Source organism: Nomascus leucogenys, chromosome 14 (genome assembly GCF_006542625.1).
Source record: "Nomascus leucogenys isolate Asia chromosome 14, Asia_NLE_v1, whole genome shotgun sequence".
Taxonomy (NCBI): domain Eukaryota; kingdom Metazoa; phylum Chordata; class Mammalia; order Primates; family Hylobatidae; genus Nomascus; species Nomascus leucogenys.
Window position 1 is genome coordinate 75329506 of NC_044394.1, and position 24142 is coordinate 75353647.

The following is a 24142-nucleotide window of genomic DNA, read 5'->3' on the forward strand; positions in this document are numbered from 1 at the left end:
GCCCTGAGCAGACCTGGGAGATTCTTGCTGGAGAAGGGAGGCTGGGAACAGGTGGCAGGCAGCAGCTCTGCCAGCCAGGGTGAATTCCTGTTAAAATGCCTGGTTATTCCCATTTTGGCTTTCTTTTGCTGACCACAGCTTTGGAGATCTTTGGACAATGGGTTCATATCCATAGTAGATGAAGAGTAAGGGAGAATTAACATGCCCCCCCACAAGAACACATTAGCCCTTGTAAATCGATCATTCCTCTGCCTTACAGATTACCTGCAAAATGTTCTAATAGGTGTGATTTTAAAATCCATTAATTTGGCCAGGCACACCTGTAATCCCAGCAATTTGGGAAGCCAGGGTGGGAGGATCACTTGAGCATAGGAGTTTGAGGCTGCAGTGAGCCACAATCTCACCACTGCGCTCCAGCCCAGGTGATGGAGTGAGACTTTGTCTCTAGAAAAAAATCCATTGATTAATAAATTTATTAAATAAAACCCAATGCAGCCGGGCACGGTGGCTCACGCCTGTAATCCCAGCACTTTGGGAGGCCAAGGTGGGAGGATCACGAGCTCAGGAGATCGAGACCATCCTGGCTAACACGGTGAAACCTTGCCTCTACTAAAAATACAAAAAATTAGCTGGGCGTGGTGGCGGGCACCTGTAGTCCCAGCTACTCTGGAGGCTGAGGCAAGAGAATGGCGTGAACCTGGGAGGTGGAGCTTGCAGTGAGCCAAGATTGTACCACTGCACTCCAGCCTGGGTGACAGAGCGAGATTCTGTCTCAAAAAAAAAAAAAAAAAAAAAAAAAAAATATATATATATATATATATGTATATATATAACCCAATGCACAGATAATTTTTTATGTTTATACTATGGACTCATACTTCCCTGCTTTTAGCTATCCACTGGTTAATAGCATGATAATCCGATGACCCCATAATCCCCTTCCCCCAAAGCCCTGATTTATGATAGAAATATGTACTCGCCTATTGGAAGGATGAATTTGTTGATTTTCAAATGAAGACATCAATATTTCACATTTCTAAACTCAGTTTTCTCCCCTCTTAATTTTTCTGGTATAGCGCAAATAGGTTTTATAATTCTCTTGTGGTTTCCTTTATTAGAAAAACATAGTGATGTGTACTGTTGAGCTAAATGACAATATTACAGGTCATAGAAAAGATTTAGTATTTGAATCTTTGCACTATTCAAGATTGTAAGGCCATTCTCAGTGAGGATCAATTTCAATTATGTTTTCACTGCTTACATAATGGAGGTGGTGGGGGCCGTCTCAAACCCTGGCTGGGGAGCAGAGAGAGCTTAGGCCACAGGGGAGGGCACACCTTTGCCCTGCACGCAGCTCCTGGCCTGGAGCTTTCCTTCATCCACGGAGGCGGTTAATTATGGTCCTTCCTTTATGTGACCAGAGTCATTATTGACAGCTGTGTTACAAATCCAGCTTGCATTTTTAATAAGGTGTCCATGGGGGGAATCCTGGACAAATGGGAAGGGCTGTGGTCTGGGGGTCTGTGTCTCCCCTAAAATTCATATATTGAAATCCTAAGCTCCCAGGTGATGGTATTTGGAGGTGGGGTCTTTAGGAGGTGATTAGGTCATGGAGGCTAGAGATGGAGCCTCATGAATGGGATTAGTGCCCTTGTAAATGACACCCCAGACAGCGGCCTCACCCCATCTGCCATGGGAGATGACCAGACACTGGGTCTGCTGGGCATCTTGATCTTGGACTTCTCAGGCTCCAGAACTGGGAGAAACAAATGTGTTGTTGAGGCCTCCCAGCCTACAGTATTTTTGTTATAGCAGCCCAAGCTATGGCAGGTAGCCAAAGGAAAGCCAGGCTTTTGTTTAATCAGCAGCGGGGGGTCAATGTTCAAAGTTTAGTTAAATAACAAAATGCAGAATCTCCTTCTCCAATAGGGTACAATCAGCGCAAAGCCCAGCTCTTTCCTCTGCCTTTGACTTGGAGCCGTCCCATCTGAATTTATGATGGGGGAGGACAGATCACCCAAGCTTGACAATGGTTCACTTAGCATTTCATCTCCCAGTGTCTAGGTGACAACCTAAAGGCCCTCCCTCTGTGCAAATACTCCCCCAGACCTGGTCTCTCGCTTTCCTCCTTTTGCTAAGGATAATGGCCCATTTTACTTCTAAAACAAATTTCCATCATCTTCAAATCATGATATACTTGGAATAGAATCCATACCCTTTTGCCCAGCCCCCACGTTGAATGTGGTGTCCACTGCCATTCCTGGGCTGGGCTCAGCTGCCTCCCAGGCCAGCTCCCTGCTTTGTGGCCACAGTTTCCTCTCAGTTTCCTCAGCACACCTGGGTCTTGACCCCACAGGACCTTCGTACAAGACCTTTGGTCCATCTGAGACACCTTCTGCCCAACTCTGCAGGACTGCCTCCTTCCTTCGCGAGTATCGGTGTGAGTCAGCTTTCCTTCTCAACAACCAAAGCACCACCCCTCACACCCCCTTACCCCCACATCGGCTTGCTGGTGTCCTCCGTATCGCCCAATTCCATTCTCATATTTTAGGCACATTTGCAAGCCAAGGAAGGTGTGTTTCCTAAGAGAGACTTTAAATCACAAATATTTATATTCCTGTTTTTTCTGCCTATGGAACTGTGACCACGTGAGTAGCAGGGACTCTGATATGATACTTTAAAAACTAGCTGGCCGGTGCTGAGGAGGGCAGAGCCCTATGAGGTTACCACTGACAGAGCTGGGGACAAACGCATCTTAGGAAAGCAAAGAAGCCAGGCCAGGTCAGTCCTGGGAGCCACTGTTCCACGAGGCAGGGGCAACGTTCTTCCAGAAAACAATCCCAGTTCTGGGACAAATTTGAAGCTGCAAATTCTACACTATAGACAGAACTGTGATCATTTTATTCTGAATAACTTAGTGGGTATCACCATGAGCATAAAAACATTTCATCAAATATACACACACTGTCTTAGGATTTGAGCAATGTCATTTCCTGGAAGGTTTTCTGAGATAAACTTCACCTGTAGGTAACCTAGAAGTTTACTTGCTGTGGTGAGTTGTTAGGTGAAGCCAATTATGTGTTAGGGCCCAGCTGCCAGATAGGAGCATCTTGCTTTTGGAGTGTTTGATCCCCTGCCACTTTTTGAGACAGTAATTAGTAGCAGGAAACTGTCACCAGCCAACTGATAATCCCCCCACATACAAACACAAATAATCCAGGCATCCTGTGCACCCTTGCTTATCAGGGCCAGGAAGTACTTTTCATCTCCATTTCATAACTTGATTACTCTGTGCCTCCCCAAACAGAGCATAAGCTTCTTGAGGCCAGCGATTTTGACTGTTGTTCTCATTGTGATCTACCCAGCAACTGGAACAGTGCCAGCACGCAGAAGACATGACGTGCATTTGCTGCATGAATAAACACGTGAACATGATGGCATAGAAGAATGCTACTTTGATGGGGTACACGGGTATCAAGGATTTTCTTTCTGCTCACACAACATGAGATTTGTAATTAAGACACAGATTTAAGGCAGGTGCGGTGGCTCACACCTGTAGTCCCAGCACTTTGGGAGGCTGAGGCAGGAGATCACTTGAAGTCAGGAGTTCGGGAACAGCCTGGCCAACATGGTGAAACTCTGTCTCTACTAAAAATACAAAAATTAGATGGGCGCAGTGGCACATGTCTGTAATCCCAGCTCCTCGGGAGGCTGAGAATCACTTAAACCTGGGAGGCAGAGGTTCCAGTGGGCCAAGATCACGCTACTGCACTCCAGTCTGGGCAACAGAGCAAGACTCTGTCTCACCAAAAAAAAAAAGACAAATTTAAAATCATGATGACCAGAATATGGCTCTGTTTCACTAACTGGAAATTACCTAATCTGCAAGATAATTCGTACCAACCCCTGAGTGTTTTTTACAGGCATGGGAGTCCATTGACTCTCTAAAGTCACTTGCAAAGTTTTGTTGCTGCGGAGCTGAGAGCTGGGGCTAGCCTGCCTGTTGTGCCCCTCCATGAGACTCCTGGCCACGCATTTGAGCACACCCCATGAAGGGGCAGGTGGCTGGCCAGGCTGTTATGTGTATCAAGCATGTGTTCTAAATTACAATTCATTTGTTCTAAATTACATTCATCCTTTCTAAATTTGTTCTAAATTTAGAACACAGCCCCAGGAGACCCCCTTCACCCAACCATGTTCTGCAGTCTTGATTCATGTTCTTACTTAAAAAGTGCTATTGATAACCTTTTGCTATTTCTGCCTCAGTCTCTTAGGAAATGTATAAAACAGAAAATCACATATCTTCAATGCTCTGGAGCTTTACATGATGAAGATAAGCAATGATTTCTCGTTTCATTCTTTCTCTTAATCAACTGAATTAATTATATACTCATTTTCATTTGGATATGATGACTAGGCAGACTTCAAGTATAACCATCCATAACCTTGCTTAATGCCATGATGTTTGGATTTTTTTCAAAGAGAGGAAAAAACTCCCTTGGCTTCTATTACAGCATCCATATTTTGTGCCGTTTTAATTTTTTCTTGTGTCTTTTTTCTCTTTCTTTGGGCAATATCAGTATCATTCCTTTTGGTAAATTTTAAATCACTGCTGGGCGCGGTGGCTCACACTTGTAATCCCAGCACTTTGGGTGGCCGAGGCAGGCGGATCACGAGGTCAGCAGATCAAGACCACAGTGAAACCCCGTCTCTACTAAAAATACAAAAAAATTAGCCGGGTGTGGTGGCGGGCGCCTGTAGTCCCAGCTACTTGGAGAGGCTGAGGCAGGAGAATGGCGTGAACCCGGGAGGCAGAGCTTGCAGTGAGCCGAGATTGCGCCACTGCACTCCAGCCTGGGCGACAGAGCGAGACTCCGTCTCAAAAAAAAAAAAAATTTAAATCACCACTTAATTTCCAATAGAAAAAATGTTTTAGTTACACCTAAAATAATCCCAAACCTCAAACACACTATGAGCACACCAGAAAGTAAAAATTATATGGAGTAGAACAGATTAGCCCAGAATACCTCCCATTCATTTTCCCAGGTTCTAATTTAATAATTTCAGTGACTTTAATTTATCACAGACCCTCAGTCTGAACTCGGCATGAGCAGGGTAGACAACCAAACCTGAAAATTCAATTTAAAATTCTCGTTTGGGAGCTTATATTATCTAGATTAATCATCCACAAGGGTCAAGTTAGCTAAGTAACTCTGGTTCAGCTTAATCTCTGTGGAGTTAGAATTAGTCCTTTACAGTCTAGGTCTTTGCCCCAGCCCCATACATTTCTGTCTGTTTTTTTCTTTCTTTCTTTTTTTTTTTTTTTTTTTGAGACAAGAGTCTCGCTCTGTTGCCCAGGCTGGAGTGCAGTGGCACAATCTCGGCTCACTGCAACTTCCATCTCCTGGGTTCGAACGATTCTCCTGCTTTAGCCTCTCGAGTAACCGGGTTTACAGACACATGCCACAACGAGTGGCTAATTTTTGTATTCTTAGTAAGGACAGAGTTTCACCATGTTGGCCAGGCTGTTCCCGAACTCCTGACCTCAAGTGATCTGCCCGCCTCAGCCTCCCAAAGTGCTGGGGTTACAGGTGTGAGCCACCGAGCCCAGACTGTTTCTTTCTTAAGCTCTTACTTTCTCAGGTGTGAGTTACCTTGTAGGTTTCCAAGGCAGAGGGGACAAGATGGAAAAGGAGAACACAGAAATCTAGCCTGGAGGAGCTGCTCTGTTCCTGTATTTATCTGTGTAGGTGTGAATGAGGGAGAAAATGACAAGAGAATTACATTATTTTAAGGCTGTTTTTTCCCCCCGATCATTTACTTTTTAAGAAATAATTGCCCAATACTGAAAGATACGTCCTTTCAAAATGTTGGTGTTTCAAATGGCTTCCTAATTACCTAGTTATACGGGGGGCGTGTATGGTTATCTGAAGTTACATGGGTATACACTGGTGGTGTGAGGTGTCCAGAGAGAGGAAAGGAAGAGCAGTCCTGGTGGCTCAAACCCTGAGGGATGTGCGGGGGATGGGTGAGAATGTGAACAGACATGTTGGCAGCTGAATCCATGCAGTGGCACCCATGCCTGTAGCCAGCTCAGTGGGGGGATCCTTCTACAAACAAGCTTTGAGTAATGATATTTTAATGCTAGTTTAGCTTTTTAGCACTCCCATGCCTAAAGGCTCTGATAGAAGCAAAACCCCCACTCCTGCAAAAAAAAAAAAAAAAAAAAAAAATCCATGATTTTTATGCATTCCAACAGAGCTCTTAAGGGGGCAGACGTCCAGAGAGCCAGGTGTGCCAGGGACCTATGGCAGCAGGGCTGAATGTGCCGGCTCCAGCCTCTCCAGTGCTGGGAGAGACCTCTAGATGGTGCAGGTGAGTTTGCAATGAGGGAAAGCCCCTCGGCAAGGACTGAGTTTCCAAACCTACAGACAGGACAGGGAGCAGTCAAGGAAGAGTTCCTGGGAAGCCCTTTAAACGGAAAGGAAAGGAAGCGGGGCTGGTGGCAGAGAGGTGTGCCAGGTCCCAGGCAGCCCTGCTGGCCCCTAAGGACATAGAGTACCTGCTTCTGAGAGGGCTGCCACGGTGGCCACCTGTGAAGCCTGTCACCCAGAACTGGATGGTACCTGGCTTTCTTCATAGACCCATCTTCTGCTGGGACTGAAGCTGACCTCCAACAGAAGCCAGGTAAGCCTTGGTCCGTTCCTCTGGTTTTCTAAACTCTTCAGCTGAGGCCGAGACGGAGGTGTCATGGGCTGGGTGAGAGGCTGGGTGCATTTTTGAAATGCATGTCATTTTTGGGTTGCGTTTGAACAAGCTTTACCGATTGCAGTATGTCTGCGCTACCAGTTCTAAGACCTGAGATTGTTCCTTTGTTTTAGAAAAACATCAGAAAACCCGTTTTGCTGTTGGTTGCACATTTGGTTAGGGAGCCAAATTCTGTGTGTGCTTCACAGGCTTTAAGATTTGGGCTACTGAAGCAACGGGTTCCTCCAGGGAGCGTGAAAAGTATGTTTCTCAGGTTTGCCCTTGTGCCTGGCTCACTGGGGAAGGCAGGCACAGCAGGGACTCTAGCTGGGCTCTGTACCTGCCTCCAACTCTGCGTACCCGCTGTGCCCTAAGAGACCTTCCAAGCGGGGTTTCCAGTCATGTCTGAGACCCCCCATATCCTGGCCTCTGTGTTGGTGGCAGGTGGGTGGGGAGAGGGAGAGAAGAGAAGGAGGGGAGTGGGTACCTATTTGTGATGACTGAGATTTTCATTTCCAGTCAAGAGGTTCCTCTCAACACTCTGACAGACCGTGGGGCTGTTTGGGCTCCTAGACAGGAGCCGGCTCTGATTCCCAGCCTCCTGCAGCAGGCAAGCTTTGAGATGTCAGCTCAGGGAGAAGAGGGTGGCTGGGCAGGAAGGACAGCAGGCGAGGTTCCCACTGGGTTTCCCTGCCCATGTTGTGCTGGGTCAGCAACAAGAGGGACAGTTAAAATCTGCAAGCAGGGCAGATGCCGGTCAGTGGGGAATCCCACACAGCCAGGGGCACAGGCATATGAGGAGACTTACAGAGAGACAGGAGCACCACCGACCTCTTCCCCAGTCCCCAGGCCATGGCTCTGTGGCTCTCAAGTGGCATTTTTGAGACACTTTCTAAGCAAGAGTGAAACTGTAACAAAGAAGTGAAGAGCCATAATAGACTGAAGGAGAAAAGGGATCCAGGCATTTAAAATAGAGAATGTTTCTTGCCTGGCTTAATACTCTGAGATTTCTATGTCATAGCCACTTAAAATCTTTAAAGATACATTTTGACAGAGGCTACCAAAAAGAGAGTGACTCTGGTCAAGGTTGGGAAATAAGCGTTCGTTCTGATGACAGTCCACGTGTACCCTTCATGGCTGGGAAAGTTTGGCGATCCTGGTGGCGATTGGCAGGGGTCTCCACTGTACCCCTTCCCATCCCTAAGTGGGCCAGGCTGTGCTGTGGGAGGATTAATTTGTGACAGCACAGTTGGAGGATAATCTTGGAAGGACTGATCTTTGGGAGGAAAAAGTAAATGCAATTTCCCTGAAATGCTTGATTTTCACTCCCTGGCCACTACCTGGTTTCTTGCTGTTGTAAGCTGGACTTTCATTTTGTTGGGGATACACATTTGTGAAGCACAGAAGTGTCAGGGGCTCATCTTTGTTTCTCAGGCGTCATGGTACCCTGATGCCTAGCCCAGTGCCTGCCAATGGGCGGCAGCCCAGCATTGCTCAGGAGTGCAGACAGACCTGGTCTTACCCCATCTCACGGAGCGCAAAACCGACTTGCCTCTATTAAATGGGGAGCCTCTTCTAGTCAAAGTTCCTCAGGTCTCATAGGCCCACAGATGGAAGCTGGGTTACCTGATGCTCCTTTCTGGGTCCAGGTGAGTGCGTTTTGTGGTTTCCGAAGAATAGAATTTATTCTCAAGGAAATGCCCAGGAACTCAGCTTCAAAGACTCAAGCAAATCTGAAATTCAAATACAGGAGCCCTAAACAGGATGGTGTTTGGCAGACAGCCTTGCTGCTTAAGTGGCTCAGCCCCTCAGCTGGGCTCAGTTTCCCCTCACCCTCCTCCTAGCCTGCCTAGTGACTGCCTGCATGCCTCAATTATCCTGGATGAATGACACCTGCCTGCTCATTCCTTTGATGCTGTTTGAGGCTCTGCCTAGGTATTCCACCCATCAATAGTATCATTAATTGACTTACATTAAGCGCACTTAGCACATTAGATCAATTAGGAGACAAAAGCTCCAGCCAACCTTGCCTGTGAGCATGCCGCCTCCATCTCAATGCTTACGATTCTGTCCTTACTGAATCTGCATATTGCAGGAAGGAATTTTTTTTAAGTCCCGAAGATTACTATTTTCCTAAAAAATAAAGCAAGGAAACATAAGCTGATGCCTAGTCATTAAACCTCTGCTGTACATTTCTATAGCACTTTACAAAGCGTTGTCATGAATGTCTTCTCTATTTTCCCAATAAGGAAATTGAGGCTCAGAGAGGTTCACTGACTTGCCCGAAGTCCCACAGCTCGTAATGATTATGGGAACACCAAGAACTGGTCTAGGTTAGCACTCAGAATGCCCAGGCCTTGTGCGGAGCCTGTCACTCGTAATTGGAGGGGCTGAGACTAGAACCTGTGTCCTCTGCCTCCAACACTGACACATTTGCCCCCACAAGGAGATGGTGCAATGACAGCCACCAGGGATTATAATAATAAGAGTGGAGTGAGCAAACACTCCCCTTCCTGTATCTTACTTTCCCAGGGTCATGTCATCCACAGACACACTCATATCCTGTCCTCAGAGGCGAGGGATCAAGAGGAAACAATCTCAGTTTTATTCTTTGTGAACCCTCCTGATAAAAGTTAGAGTGTTTGTAGTTTTTATATAGTGAAAAAAATTGTCAAATATAGGCCATTGTAGGTGATTCAGTCTAAGGTAGTCTAGTAACTAAAAAAAAATTCAAAATGGCGTTTGGGGCTCAGGCATCCCAACAGCCCATTGGCCCGTAAGACAAATGAGCTTGACCATATTTAATTTTTCATCATTGTCCTTAGAATGTCACAGAGCATTGCCCAAGTATAGCTAACTCTGTACAGTCAAAGCTATGGATAAAGCTTTGCCCTGGATCTTGGCAGGGATCAGCCATTCATTAGGTCATGTATTAAGGGATCCTACAACTTGAAGTGTCTTCAGTCATAGCACACCCCAAGCACATCATGCACTCCGTGAAAATATGTCCAATGGATGAGTGAATGAATGGGCTCCTTCATCCTTCTTGTCAGAGAAAGGTCACCAATTGTTCCAATGACACAGTTAGGGACAAGGGGGCTGCTCGAACATCAGCATCCCCTAAGTCAATAAGCAAACAAATCCTAGTTAGCAAAGCTACCCTCTCTGGGGGCAGAGACACCTGTTATTTCTCAAATGCTGGATGCCCAAGGGTGGCAAACACACTGTTTGGACCCCAGGGAGGAGCAGACACATGCGGGTGAAGCTGGAGGCCCTGCTCCCTTGCCCAGATCCTCTTGCCCAGACACACTCTGGAAATGCCCATCATTTTATACACCTACGTATACATGTAACCAACCAGGATGCCTTTGTTTTCCATCTCCGACAAAACAGAGGACTATGGGAAACAGGTGGGCTGTAAGGAGCCCCACAGAGGAAGATGCACTGTGGCGGTAACCCTGGCTGCACCACCCTGCGATCTCATGCCAGCTTAACTCACTTCACGGTAAATCAGACCTACTGCTCCAAACACAGTAGGAAGGCGCGCCTTCACTTGTGAGTTGGATGAAATCAGCAATGAGGGCAATAACAACCACAGTCACGTTACTCTTACTAACGGCCCTGAAGCCCGCAGTGTAGCACAGAAGCCAAGCTTAGCAGTGGGCTTAAGGCTGATATTGTTAACTGATACCATTCAGTAGCTAGATACAGGCAACTAAAAGGTGAGCCCAAATACTGAAATAAGATACAGTATTAGTCTCCTGAAAATAAAAAAGAGTTGATTCTGCCAACAACACCTTAATCCTGAGAGAAAGCACTTTCTTAGGATAGAAGAAAGACGTGCAAAACCAGACTGCAAGCAAAAAATGAGAGGGCATGCACTGTTTTGACAACTCTCAGATCGTTACCCAATCTCTTCTCTTAAAAATTCCATTTGCTGTATTTCCAATCCCATGTTTGCACTGAATCCTGCATGCACAGGAGGAAGCAGGCAGGATTTCAAGTTGGTTTTAGTGCACATTCATTCATTCAGCAAATGTTTTCTGGGCATCTGCTACATGCCAGGCACCATGCTGGGATGTAGTGAGTAACACAGTGTTCCCATGGGTGAGGAGAGAGAACATCCCTGCACTCACAGAGCTTAGATTCTGCTGCAGGGAGAGAAGCCATAATGCATAAATCCAGCGCCATGAAAAAAAAACAAACAAACCAGCAGGGTAAGTAGAAAGAAGGTGCCCAGGGTAGTAGTGGGGGCCTTTTGGGAAATGAAATAGTTGAGTAAAGGCCTGGATGAAGTGAGGGAGTGAACCAGGACACCCGCAAAAAAAGGAGGCCCTGGGGTGGGGTGAGCTGGAGATGTTCCGGCACCAGCAGGAGGCCATGCTGCCGGAGCAGAGGGGAAGGAGGGTTGAACAGGAGGAGAGGAGAGGAGAACCAGGAGCCTGAGCGGGCCACAACAAGGGGGCTGGGCTCTCATTGAGGGTGATGGAAAGGCAACTCGAAGTCAAGTTGGGTGGAAGTTCAGCCATGGTGGCTCATGCCCTGTGTTGTTCTGGGTCAGTGCCCACACCACCCCATCCCATGCCATGCAGGTTGCTGTATTCTGAGTATCAGCTCCTAAGGAGCTGGGTCTTTAAGTAGCCTCTTTCTGGGAGAGCTGGCTTGGCTGGGGTGCAGGGCAGGAAGGGCAGGCAGCAGGAGGGGTGGCAGGAGAGGAATGATCCATTTTCACCAACACCTGCTCCCTTGGCCATTAACACATGCCAAAGGGATCCATTCTGAGAAAAATTATGAAGACCCTAACTTGAAACACATGATTACACTTCCAAAAATCTGAAAGTAGATTATCAAGACTCAATAAGTTGTGCAGAGAAAGAACACTTAGCAACAGACATCACCGTCGCCCCCCTTGCAGCCCTGCTGGGACACTCCCACAGTCGCAGAGCCACTGGCCAGCTGCACTCGCTTCCTCCTCACTTGGAGAGAGGGACACCTTCCAGCATCGGATGTGAGATGGAGTGGGGACGCAGTGGCTCCCTGACAGCTCAGTTGGCAAAACTGTTGGAGAATGGGTTCAGAGATCACTGATGCCCTGGGCCAGCATGCCAGACCTGTTCCTGTTGATTCCATATGGCCTTTGGAGTTGGAGAGAAGCTGGCTTCCCTGCCCCTTCCCGCACGGAGCCACCAGCACCTGGAAAGTTTTATTTCCTTCCTCATAACTGGAAGATGGAGGTCGATTAGGAGGGAAGTCAGCCTGGAGGAAGATACCTGTCTCTGGGAAGTCCAGAGCAGTCAAGGCAGACAGATGGATCACGAGGCAGGAGCTGGAAGGGCGGGATTGTTAACTTGATGTCTGGTTGGGGTCTGATGAATACAGGAAAGTGCAAGGCCACGGGGAATGCTCCAGTGGGATGCAGATGTCCATTAAGTTGTCTGGTTTTATTTACCCAGTTAGATGTGGTTTTATGGTTTACTGTTTGGATTGAGGCTCTGTGTCCTTGCGTAATAAACATTACCTCTGGCCCAAAAAAATCCTAATCCTTAAAAATATGGAAATGCACTGAGCATCCCTGAGAGGTACTTTAGAGGAGTCTCAAGGTTCATTTTCTTTAAGATTTAGTCCTTAATAAAGACTCAAAATGGCTGTTCCTAAAGCCTCCTGTCCATAATGAAGAAGATAAGTCAGAGTGTACACTTTGGGGATGTGTTTGTTGACATGCGGCATCCTCTGCAGAAAGCCTGTATCTCCAAGAAGCGTGGCCAAGGGAGGGCACTGACAGCTGAGTTTAGAGTGGGATTTGTAAGCAGCACAAACTAATTGTGCATCGGTAGATTTGCAGAGTGTGGTTTTCTGTTGATGGATTTCTTTATGGGCAATAAAATCTCCAATAAGTATCATTTACATTCAGTAGAACTCTTTTTATATTTTAGCTCATTCTTAGAGAGATTTGGAGAGAGAGAGACCATCCCTGCACATGCAGCAGGCACCTGGCCTGTCTGGGTGGCCAGTCCTTGTTCTGTGGCCACCGTGATCCCCACCAATGTCCTAGTTTCCCGCCGGCACTCACTAAGCAATTTTGCTTCTCATTTGATGGGCAGACGTAACCAAAACAAGGAGACTTAGGTGACTCGGGACACTTGGTTTTGAGTCAACTCTAAAAACCAGGAGACCAAACTTTCTCTAGAATTACTGCCAGTTGGTTTCCAAATTGAGGTTTCCAGATGAAAATTATTATCCAAACAGACCACACACAGCACTCTGACTTGCCTTCTGTGCCTGGCATGTGCGAGGGAAATGGCGCTGGAGAATATTATCCTGATGATTATCACAGTTGTTGCTTTTGAAGGCAAATATTTATTTTGTGAAGATTGCAAAATGAAGTACAACAGAATGTTGAGCTCCTCCTTATGTTTACAGAATAAACAGAACTGAGACACTGGCAAACGCCAATGTCCCTAGTTCTCAAAGGACTGGCTGCATGCCTCCTGCTGCATCAGTTAAAGCAGGAGCCTATGGAGATGCAGGCCTTCGGTGGCGGGACAGCCTCCCACCGGGGAGGGTCTGAGGCTTCCACCCATCTCCCTAGGTTCATCTCTGTAAACAGCTCTCCCAGTGTGGGCTGGATGGGGTTTGAGTTGGCTGCTTTCCTGTTTACCCTGGAGCATTTCTTTGTTAGAGAGGCCACTGCATTTGCCGTAAGACAACGGACTCTAGATCTTACTCAAGGCTTTGTGAGATCTAATAGAAATAGAAGAGCTGGCCCCTGTTCTCATGGCCTAAAGCATTGAAAGGAGGAAGTAGGAGAGAGAGCCAAATTGCACAGTGCTGTGATTGAGCTGTTAAACATCTGTCCCTGCCGTTGCACTGACTGTGGCCTCTTTGAGGATGGGCAGCATCCGTCTGTTCATGCTCTGGCACCTAGCACAGTGGCTGCACACAGCAGGTATTCAATAAATGTGGAAGACACCCACATTTATCGGGCATTTGTTACTTTCTTAGCATTTCCGTCTTAATCTGCACAGCAGTCCTGTGAAATAGAGACAATCATCACTGCTTCACACATGTGCAGAGTAAGGCTTGGAGAGGTGAGGTGGCTTGCCTGAGGCGTCCCTCCTGGTAAGTTCATGAACTTCGCCTTGCTGTTGTTTCCGTGGGCTCGTTCAGAAATGAGAGCTGGGATGATGTGGGCTGTTTCAAATTAGCTTGAAGTCTAACCTTGTATCATAACTTCATAACTATCTCGGGTGTTGGGACAGTATATATCGAGCAGAGGTCTAGGTATAGACAGATGTGTAAAATGCTAAACATGGCTGAGCTCCCCAGAGACACCCCAGCAGACAGCCCTGCTGGCTAGCCCCGGATCCTGGACAGGTGTTGTTTGGGCTGCAGGATGCTGGGAGCTAGAGCGGAAAATGAAAGCTTCTCTTTCTATCCCCAAGGCCAAGAGCAGACCTGGCCAGCCATTCTTCTCACAACAGCAGTCGTACCAGACCTAAGACGTGCCAGACAACTTCAACCTCAGGAGCCTTTCTTCTTCCCTGAAGTTGGGCTGGACTGGTCCTGGTGGGGTTGGACTGGCATGGGCTAGCCACCTGGGGCGGGTGCGGCTCTGGAAAGAATGCTGGCGGCAGGGTGGGGAGGAGCCCAGCCTCAGGTGGACACAGGCCCAGAGCCAACCCCTTCCCGTGCTGGTGGTGGAACTTCAGATCATCGTTGCTGGGTAACTTCTGTCACTTCAGTTCCCCGAGGGAAGGTCACATACTTGCCTCATGAGAATATTGTGTGGATTTCCGAGAGCCAAGGCAGGCAGAGTGCTTAGAGCGGGCCGTGAGCACTCTGGAAGTCCTGCCCACGCTCCGTATGCCCTCACAGGCTGAGTTTAACGGGTCAGCTCAGCCTTTGCCTGGCAGTCATTCCCCACGGTCTAGTCCATCAGAGGTCCCTGTCTTTCCTTGGAGCAATCTATCAATTTGGCCAGGTTTCAAAACACCATCAGGACCCTGCAGTTAAGGGGCAGCTACACGGGGGTTGGTGTGGGGACAGAGCAGGCTCTGCCAGCCCCCATGGAGTATGGTGCCAGGTTGGCCACCTCCCCACCAGTGACATCCTGACCCCACTCTGGCCACACTGATTCAAGCTCAGGGCTGCCGCATTTGCTTCCTCTGCCCAAAACGCGCTGGCCCAAGATGTTTCTGTGTCTGGCTCATTCCGTTCAGGTCTATGCTAACACGTCGTCCTATCAGAGAAACCCTCCCTGGCCCCACACTGTAGAAAACAGCAGCTCCCACCCCCAGACTCCTGTTTTACCTTTATCCATAACAGTGTCCACTAAACGACTTATACATATGCATGTAATATCACATAAATATTATGTATATGTAAATATATACATACACACATGTAACATCACATAAATATTATATATATGTGAATATATATATATATTTGAACCTAGAACTTGGTGAGTAATAAGTATTAGTTTAAAATCACTAAACTAATACTTATTATTTAGTATTGCTAAATAAGTATTTATTATTGCTGCTGAGGTGAGCGGCAGGGCGTGCCCACCAGAGCAGGAGCCGCAGTTTCCTCCTTGCTCTCCAGAGCCTCCCAAGGGGGCTTTTGCTCTCCTCACCTTCGCAGGGGTTTCGGGATGTGACTCACCTGGGCCTCCCTGGGATTCTCTCACTGCAGAACTGTCCAGAATCAGTGAAGCAAATAGGGAAGAGAATGAAATGAGCTGGGGTTAAAGAACAACCAGGAGACCTTGAAATAGTAAAGTATCAGGTTGAGAGCAGAGAAAGTGGTGAGTGACTTGCCCACCCCCCCACCCCACCCCACCCCACCCCACACCATTCAGTTGAACTTGACGATGGCCGATCTGTTAAGTGTGAGTGTGTCCATGATCACCGATACAGCAAGCTTGAGAGGTGAGTGTATCACACTGATTTTCAAGTGAAGAAGCAGAAGCTAGGAGAGTCATGTGCACGCCTCATCTCAGCCAGGGTAATAGAGCCACAGCACCCTGCTTCCCACCCCCCAGCGGTGATGCCAGGTGTCCGCCCACCCATGTGCTGCCCGTCAGAGCCAGGCTGGCTGTCAGAGCCCAGCAGGAAGCATGTCATGTCAGATGGCCAAAGTGAAGAAACTATGCAAGGAACCCATTTGGCTGGTGACATGCACCTCAGTGGCTCCTCCTCTGTTGGCTACTGCTGCCGGGACCTGCTCCAGCCCTCCTCTCCTCTGCAGTTCCTGCTGTCTGCATCCTTCATGATTAATCTGACCCTGGGTAGGGAGGCAGGAGGGGCTTCTCTTCTCCACAGCCCTGCACCTCAGCAGCGTGGCTCAGGGTCTCCAAGCCCCCAACTGCCACCTGACATGCCCCTAGCTTACTAGCTTGCTTTCTCCAGCCCCCACTTCAGCTCCTGGGATATGGCATGTATATGTGTGTGTGTGCGCGCGTGCGTGTGTGTGAGAGAGAGAGAGAGAGAGAAAGAGAGAGAGAGAGAGACAGCAACCAAAGCTTGGGATAGGGCTTGGACCAGGCTGGGGGAAGTGGTGGGGCAGGGGGCAGCCCAGGGTCAGCCCCAGCAAACAAGAGTGTTGGAGGAGTGAGGTTCACCAAATGGAAGAGGCAAGTCTGATTCTAAACTTCTCCAACCAGATGACACCTTTAATTCTGCATGTCTGGGCTCTAAGGTGCAGATTCTCCTTTTACCCAACAGGAAGAAAAGATCTGTTCCTTCCGTGAGGGTCGAGTACTCGGGTGGTGGATGGAGAAACACAGTGAGAGAAGGGGCAGCCTTAGCATCCTCAGATGGTTCCACATTTCCGAGTTTTCAGTGAATCTTGTTTTCCACAACACTGAACATTTTTGAAGCTGGCACCTCCCTGCTTACTGAGTAGATGCCTAATTGGAAATGGAATGCCTGTACCTCACACACCACACCCCCTCCTGCCCCTGCTGAGAACTCTCCCGGGTTAATGGTTTCCTTTTGGAAAGCTTTCAAATGGTCTTCGTTGGAGTTTACATTATCTGCTTCCCTCTGCTCTGTATGTGGATTATTTGCCTGTTGGGTTTAATTTAACCAGATTTGCAGCTGTGCTAACAACTTCATTCGTGCCCTCCTGCTTTCAGAATGGATTTTCCCGTCTTTTCTCCAGCTTACCGACAGACTGTCTCCATACCGAAACCCGCACGGGGTTGGGCATTGTCTGCTGGTGTTCTGCCTCGCTACAGAACCTGTTTCCTCTGACCAAACTTCACTGCATCTCAGGTTCTAACTACATTGCTCTAATATTTTAATATGAATAGTTAAAATGAATTATTTATTAAAAATCACTGTTAAACAAGAAAAAAAACTTTTCCTCGGTGCTCTGAACCTCAGCCTCCTTGGGAGGATCTGCGTGTTCCCTAAGCCCATGGCTCCCTCAGAGCTCTACCCTCTAGAAATACATTGCGAAACTCTTGAAGCGTCTAACAAATATGACAAACCCACAGATTAGCAAAGACACACAGAGTCAACCAAGTTTGATATTTTTGTTTTTTTAATGAGCCTTTTGTACTTAATAGGAGACCTGGCCACCTAATAAGATGGTAATTATTGGGAACCACAGAGATGTAATCAGATGTTCTAGACATGGATGGTGTATTTTACCCCTTGAAACACTTCCATGCCCTGCCTAGATCCTTTTCTGCTTCATAGACCAATGATGAGTTCCCAAAAGATATCCACGGCTATTCCCAGTGAAGGCCGTAGCTCAGCAGGCCCTGTACTTGGCATTACAGGGGCGGGACATGTGTAGCCTTGCCCTCTGGGGCCTTTTGCTGGTCTTCCTACCCTGGGCTCTTCCCTATGTCAGTGCCATTTGTCGGGAGAAGGAAGAACGACTTTGAACCGCAGCCCTGTTCTACGGGTGAAGTTGGCTGGAGTTCCTCTACGAGAATAGAAGCTCCCTGAGGAGTTTCATCTGCATCCACAGAGGCCATAGATCCTGCCTGTAGATAAGAGAATAAGCGAATGGCCGTCGTTTCTTTACTGTGTCATTTAATATGATGTCTTGTGGTTGATGAAGGCTTAAAAAGTGTGTGAACCAGAAGTAGAACAAGAAAAGAGGGCGCGGCTCTCAGCAGGAACTGTCTTGGGGTCGCTGTGGGTCCTTCAGACACTGAGGCCTGTTTCCACCGTCAGCTCTGAGGCCTTCTGTTCACTGGGGAATCTCCGGGGCTTTGTCAGCATTTGAAACAACAGTGACTCCTAGTGAGAGCCGGGTCCCAGGAGGGAGGATGTCCAGATGCCCCCAGTCCCTCCTCACACCCAGGAACAGTCTTCCGCTTCAGGAACACTCAAAAAAGGCGAGCTCCTGGCCGGGTGCGGTGGCTCACACCTGTATTCCCAGCACTCTGGGAGGCCGAGGCGGGCGGATCACGAGGTCAGGAGATCGAGACCATCCTGGCTAACACGGTGAAACCCCGTCTCTACTAAAAATACAAAAAATTAGCCAGGCGTGGTGGCAGGCTCCTGCAGTCCCAACTACTCGGGAGGCTGAGGCAGGAGAATGGCGTGAACCCGGGAGGCGGAGCTTGCAGTGAGCCAAGATTGCGCCACTGCACTCCAGCCTGGACAACAGAGTGAGACTCCGTCTCAAAAAAAAAAAAAAGAAAGGGCGAGCTCCTCAGGAGCTAAGCTGAGAGGCCACCAGATCTCTGGGCTGCACAGGCAGTGCTGATGGGCCGTGGGGTGGTCAGCCTTCCTGGCCAGGGGGGCAGGGCATGTTGGCACCCTTTAGCCTTATCCATCTAGGAAAACCCAGGCTCGGGCCAGTGGGGGCCACCAGAATCATCAGTGCCTCCTTATTGGCATCCTGATCATAGCACAGGTGTCTTTCTAAATGGGAGCTTGTTCTTTCCAAACTGGGAAGTCAGAGGTATTTGGGGCACCCTCAGACACCTTTTCATCTTAGCATTTGTCGGTCCTCACTGTGCACCCAGATCTGGGATTCTAATGCCAATCTCCAGTGAAAGGAACCAGGGATCCTTGGAGAAGCAGCTGACTCCAGAGCTGGGGCAGGGAAAATACAAGAGGAGCCTGGCCTTGTAGTGCCAGAAAGTAAAGAGTTCTTAAGAAAAGGAAAATAAAAAAATGGTAGTATGTCTAAGGGATACACAAACCAACTAAAAGAGCTCCCAGTCATCGGATTAAGAAAATGTGGCACATGTACACCATGGAATACTATGCAGCCATAAAAAATGATGAGTTCATGTCCTTTGTAGGGACATGGATGAAGCTGGAAACCATCATTCTCAGCAAACTATCACAAGGACAAAAAACCAAACACCGCATGTTCTCACTCAGGTGGGAATTGAACAATGAGAACACATGGACACAGGAAGGGGAACATCACACACCGGAGCCTGTTGTGGGGTGGGGGAAGGGGGGAGGGACAGCATTAGGAGATATACCTAATGTTAAATGATGAGTTAATGGGTGCAGCACACCAACATGGCACATGTATACATATGTAACTAACCTGCATGTTGTGCACATGTACCCTAAAACTTAAAGTATAATAAGAAAAAAAAAGAAAGAGCTCCTAGTCACCAAAGCTGGGACAATTTGAGCAACAAAATAAATAATGTAATATTGGATTATAACCTAGAGTTTAAAATAAATACCCATGTGTTCACACTGACAAATAAATGATGGATGGATGGACAAATACATAACAGAGAAGAGGCAGGTCTCCCATGCAGAGGAAGTCCAGGTAATTCATGTAGATGCTGTGCCCTTGAGGAGGTGGAACAGATAACTCCCTGCCTTAAGTGTGCACTCCGCCTGGGGACTTCCTTCCAAGGAGCACCGGAAGGAGTCACTTCAGAGTAGGGAATCCTGCCAGTCACTGCTTCATCCCAGTGATCAAGGCCAGCATCAGCAATCCTGAGCCATGCTGGTAGCATGGACCCTTCATGTGATGAGAATGGCACGTTGCCTCTGTGGTCTTCCTCTCAAACCCATAGCCCCAGTCTGTCACGAGAAAAACATCTGACAACTCTCAGTTGGCCAGTGCTCCTCAAAACTTCTGAGTCATCAAAAACAAGGCGAGTCAGAAATTTTCTTGTTAGCCAAGAAGAGCCTAAGGATGTGTGATGACTAAATGTAAAGTGGGATCCTGGATGGGATCCTGGAACAGAAAAAGAACATTAGGAGAAAACTAAGGACATCTGAAGATGTATGAACTTCAGTTGACAATAATGCACCAGTATTTGTTCATCAGGGATGACCATTGTATTGCATCATGTAAGATCCTAAAAGGAAAACTGGTGTGGGGTCCCCGGGAACACTCTGTATTGTATTTACAACTTTTCTATAAATGTAAAACTATCCTGAAGCAGAAGAAATCCCTTGTCTAGATTCAGTCACCCTCCTCTTTGCCTGCCCTTTCCACCATCCACAAAACGCCGTCCAGCAGTTGAGGGGTGGCCTTGACTTCTCCAGCTCGTTCAGGAGTGACCACGAGACATCGTGATGCCGCGTGGAGCCTGGCCGACAGTGCCACCCTTCTCTTGCTGGACCAATGAATTTGTGTCCTCATGTCATTTCCTCCGACCACCACAGGGCTCTGGCCAGGGGCTTCTCAAGCTCCTTAGCTCCCAGACTGCACCCCTGTTCCCTCAGCTCTATTTTAGGCTTGTTGGTGCCGGCTGCCTCCCCGAAGCTGCTGCCCTGCTTCCGGTGCTGGGGTAGGAAAGAGCTGAGCCTACAGTCCACCCACCCACCTCTTCTCACTTCGGCATCCATCTGATCACCAAGCTACCGCGAGTTGACCCAGGCTGGGGTCCCAAGATAAAGTAGACGCAGGTCTTGCTCTCGTGTGCTGGCGCTATCCATGTCTCCCCGGCCCACGCTCCAGCCCTCTCCCTGGTGCTGTGCCCAGGGCTGACCTGCACCCATAAGCTCCCTTGCCTCCCTTGCCTCCCGGCCTCCAGCTGGATTTGACCCATAGAAGACACAGGCAGGAGCCCAGGCAGGAGCATGGTGGCCGGCAGGGGATTTACTCTGCACCTTTCTGCCTGAGGCCACAGCTGTTATCCCTGTGTTCAGATCCTCTCTCTCCTTTGCCTCTTCCTGCACAGGCTGGGCTGCAGCTCCTGGAGTGCTGCACCATCATTCGCTCCCCTCTGGACCCTGCCCAGCACCCTCAGACAGGGTCCCTGCTGCACTCGCCCCAGGTGGCACTTGGGGCTGGGCTCAGTGGAAAAGCGGATTCCACGATGGGGCCGTGGTTTCCCAGGCCAGGTAGAAAGGCGGTGCTCGCCGAGGGGACTTGCAGAATGGCTGCCTGGGTGACTCAGGGGGTGATGGGCTCTTCCTTCTGACTCCTGAATCTCCACCAGAACCCTGCACACCGCAGAAAGGCTAGAGGTCCAGCATGCAGATTGCAAGTGTTGTGGGCAGGCCTGGTGAAGCAGCTCGGGGTGGTGGGAAGAGCTAGACCCCAGCTCTGCCATTTGCTGGCTAGTTCAAGTTCCGTCTACCCTCTCAGTTTCAGTTTCTTTATCTGTAAAATGAGAATAGTATCTTTTTTTTTTCTTTGAGATGGAGTCTTGCTCTGTCACCCAGGCTGAAGTGCAATGGCACTATCTCGGCTCACTGAAACCTTTGCCTCCCAGGTTCAAGCAATTCTCCTGCCTCAGCCTCCCAAGTACCTGGGATTACAGGCGTGCACCACCACGCCCAGCTAATTTTTGTATTTTTAGTAGAGATGGGGTTTCATCATGTTGGTCAGGCTCGTCTCCACCTCCTGACCTCGTGATCCAACCCCCTCAGCCTCCCAAAGTGTTGGGATTATAGGCGTGAGCCACCACGCCCAACCATGTCTACTTTTCATGGTGTAATCATTAAGATAATGTTTATAAACAGGGTACTATAGTGTCTAACACAAAATACACAGTCAATATGTGGCATTTGCATTTCTTTTTTTTTTTTTTCTTTTTGAGACGGAGTCTCGCTCTGTCGCCCAGGCTAGAGTGCAGTGGTGCGATCTCAGCTCACTGCAAGCTCCGCCTCCCGGGTTCATGCCATTCTCCTGCCTCAGCCTCCCAAGTAGCTGGGACTACAGGCGCCTGCCACCAGGCCCAGCTAATTTTTTGTATTTTTGGTAGAGACGGGGTTTCACCGTGTTAGCCAGGATGGTCTCGATCTCCTGACCTCGTGATCCGCCCGCCTTGGCCTCCCAAAGTGCTGGGATTACAGGTGTGAGCCACTGTGCCCCGCCAATATGTGGCATTTCTATTTTTCTTATTATTTCTATTTGGAGAATGAATGGACAGGATGGTCTTATTCTCCTGGAAGTGGATTGTTGAGCCTTTTGTGAACAAAGATGATGCTTACAGCTCTGTAGTTAGTTTAAAATGGATAAGAGCCTTGTGCTGAAAACCCTGTGAGCCTCATCTTGAATTCCAAGAAAAGTTGTTATTTACATAAAACCAAAAGCCTGTGGGGCGTTCAAAAGTTGAAGGGCCTTTGAGAACTCTGATGATGTTTTCGTTATTATGAGATGGAAGCCAAGCTTGTGGCTCCAACCAAAAAATTTCCAGGTTTTGTAGTCGGTGTGGAGGTGGGAACAGGCAGCGGTCACCATGTGTGGCATGGGTTCTCGGACACATGACCCCTGGAAAGTGCATTTCTCCTTCTGTTTTTCCGGAGGCAGCCAGCACCCTGCAGGCGAGGGAAGAAGTCATTGAGGGTTCCAGGAGCCACACTCACAGGCTGAAAATGTCCATGGCAGTCACGAAGGATTCTGCCAGGGTTCAGGCCCGTGGCATCCTCAGGTGCTGGAAAGCACTGGAAAGCAGGAGAAATGAAGGCAGGCGACAGCCAGCACTGCACTGAGCCCAGACCTCCCAGGTCTCAGGGGCTGATGGCGGACACTCTCTCAACACCGCCCTCCTGCCCTAGCCAGCCCCCTGAGTCAGCCTAATGGTCTGTCTCACAACTTGCAGGGAGGTGACACTATACACACATGCTGAGGCCAGGTGCGGTGGCTTATGCCTGTAATCCCAGAACTTTGGGAAGCCGAGGCAGGCAGAACACCTGATGTCAGGAGTTCAACACCAGCCTGGCCAACATGGTGAAACCCCGTCTCTACTAAAAATACAAAAAATTAGTGGGGCATGGTGGCGAGTGCCATTAATCCCAGCTACTGGGGAGGCTGAGGCATGAGAATTGCTTGAACCTGGGAGGCAGAGGTTACAGTGAGCTGAAATTGCGCCACTGCAGTCTAGCCTGGGTGACAAGAGCAAAACTCTGTCTCAAAAAGAAAAAATTAAATTAGAATAAATAAAAAAATAAACACCTGCTGAGACCTCTTCCTAAGAAATTATTTGGACTTGGAGCATAGGTTGCCTTGTTCTGGGCATGCCCAGCTCAGAGAGCTCTGGAAGAAAGTTCAAGAAGGCAAAGAGGAGAATCCAGCTAGCCAAGGTTGGGGAGGTTGGAGGAAGAGTGAACGCCCCTGCCAGAAGCCCCCCAGTTCTCACCCCCTTCTGAGTCTCAGCATCTGCGTGGGCTGTGAGCCATTGTTTTGTGACTGACAAATCAGATGAGGGCTGCTTATTTTTCAAATGATCCCGTCAAGTTCTCTGATCACAGCCATAGCTACAAGTCAAGCAGAGTGGGGAAGACACCCATCACCCTTGTGCAGACACTTGTTTTACCAACACTTGGCGTGCAGGGAACCCAGGTCACCTACAGTCTCTTTTTTCCTAGGCTGCCTCGGCCCGTTGCAGCCTGACCTGGCCCTACCCCGGCACCCCCACAGTGGGCAGGATTGGAAAGGGCAGTGGTTGGCACGTTGGCACGAAAGCCAGCCAGGAGGGTTGGGCAAGGGCTCCAGGGCCCGTGAGGAAGGAGTGGAGACCACACCATGCAGTGCCCTGCCCCTGTTTTGATTTGGTCGTCATTGTCTGTGTTCAATCCTAAGCTTGTCGAGAACTGGGCTGGCATGGCTATTGAAGTTCTGTGGAACAGAAGTTGGTCTCTTACAGGGGTGTGGCTGAAACAGCAAAGGACTGGAAGGCCTATTAGTCATCTGTGCTGTGTAATAAATGACCCCAAATGTAGCTGCTTAAAACAACAAACGTGACCGTCCCACAGCTTTTGAGGGTCAGGAATCAGGGAGCGGCTCCGCTGGGTGGTTCTGGCTCAGTGTCCCTCCTGAGGCTGCAGTTGGCTGGGCTGCAACATCTGCGGGCCAGGCCAGGCTGGAGGACCCACATCCAGAGGCCTTGCAAGTGGCTGCGGGCAGGAGGACTCAGCTCCGGGCCACGGGAGCTCCCCACGGCTGCTCCTATGTTGCCCCTACATGAATGAGCAGCAGCCAGGGCAGAGCA

The 24142-nt window shown here is 48.7% G+C and overlaps 1 protein-coding gene across 3 annotated transcripts in view; it reads left to right on the plus strand.

Moving 5' to 3' along the window:
* The first annotated feature begins 6268 nt into the window (after window positions 1-6268).
* EDAR (ectodysplasin A receptor) overlaps window positions 6269-24142 on the plus strand; it is a 96626-nt gene continuing 78752 nt past the window's right edge. Inside the window, exon 1 of one of the 3 annotated variants that reach the window (XM_030827936.1) lies at window positions 6269-6687. The gene's annotated coding sequence lies outside the window, so the exon portion shown is untranslated. The remainder of the gene's footprint in view (window positions 6688-24142) is intronic. The other 2 variants (XM_030827934.1, XM_030827935.1) reach the window with 2 other exon arrangements.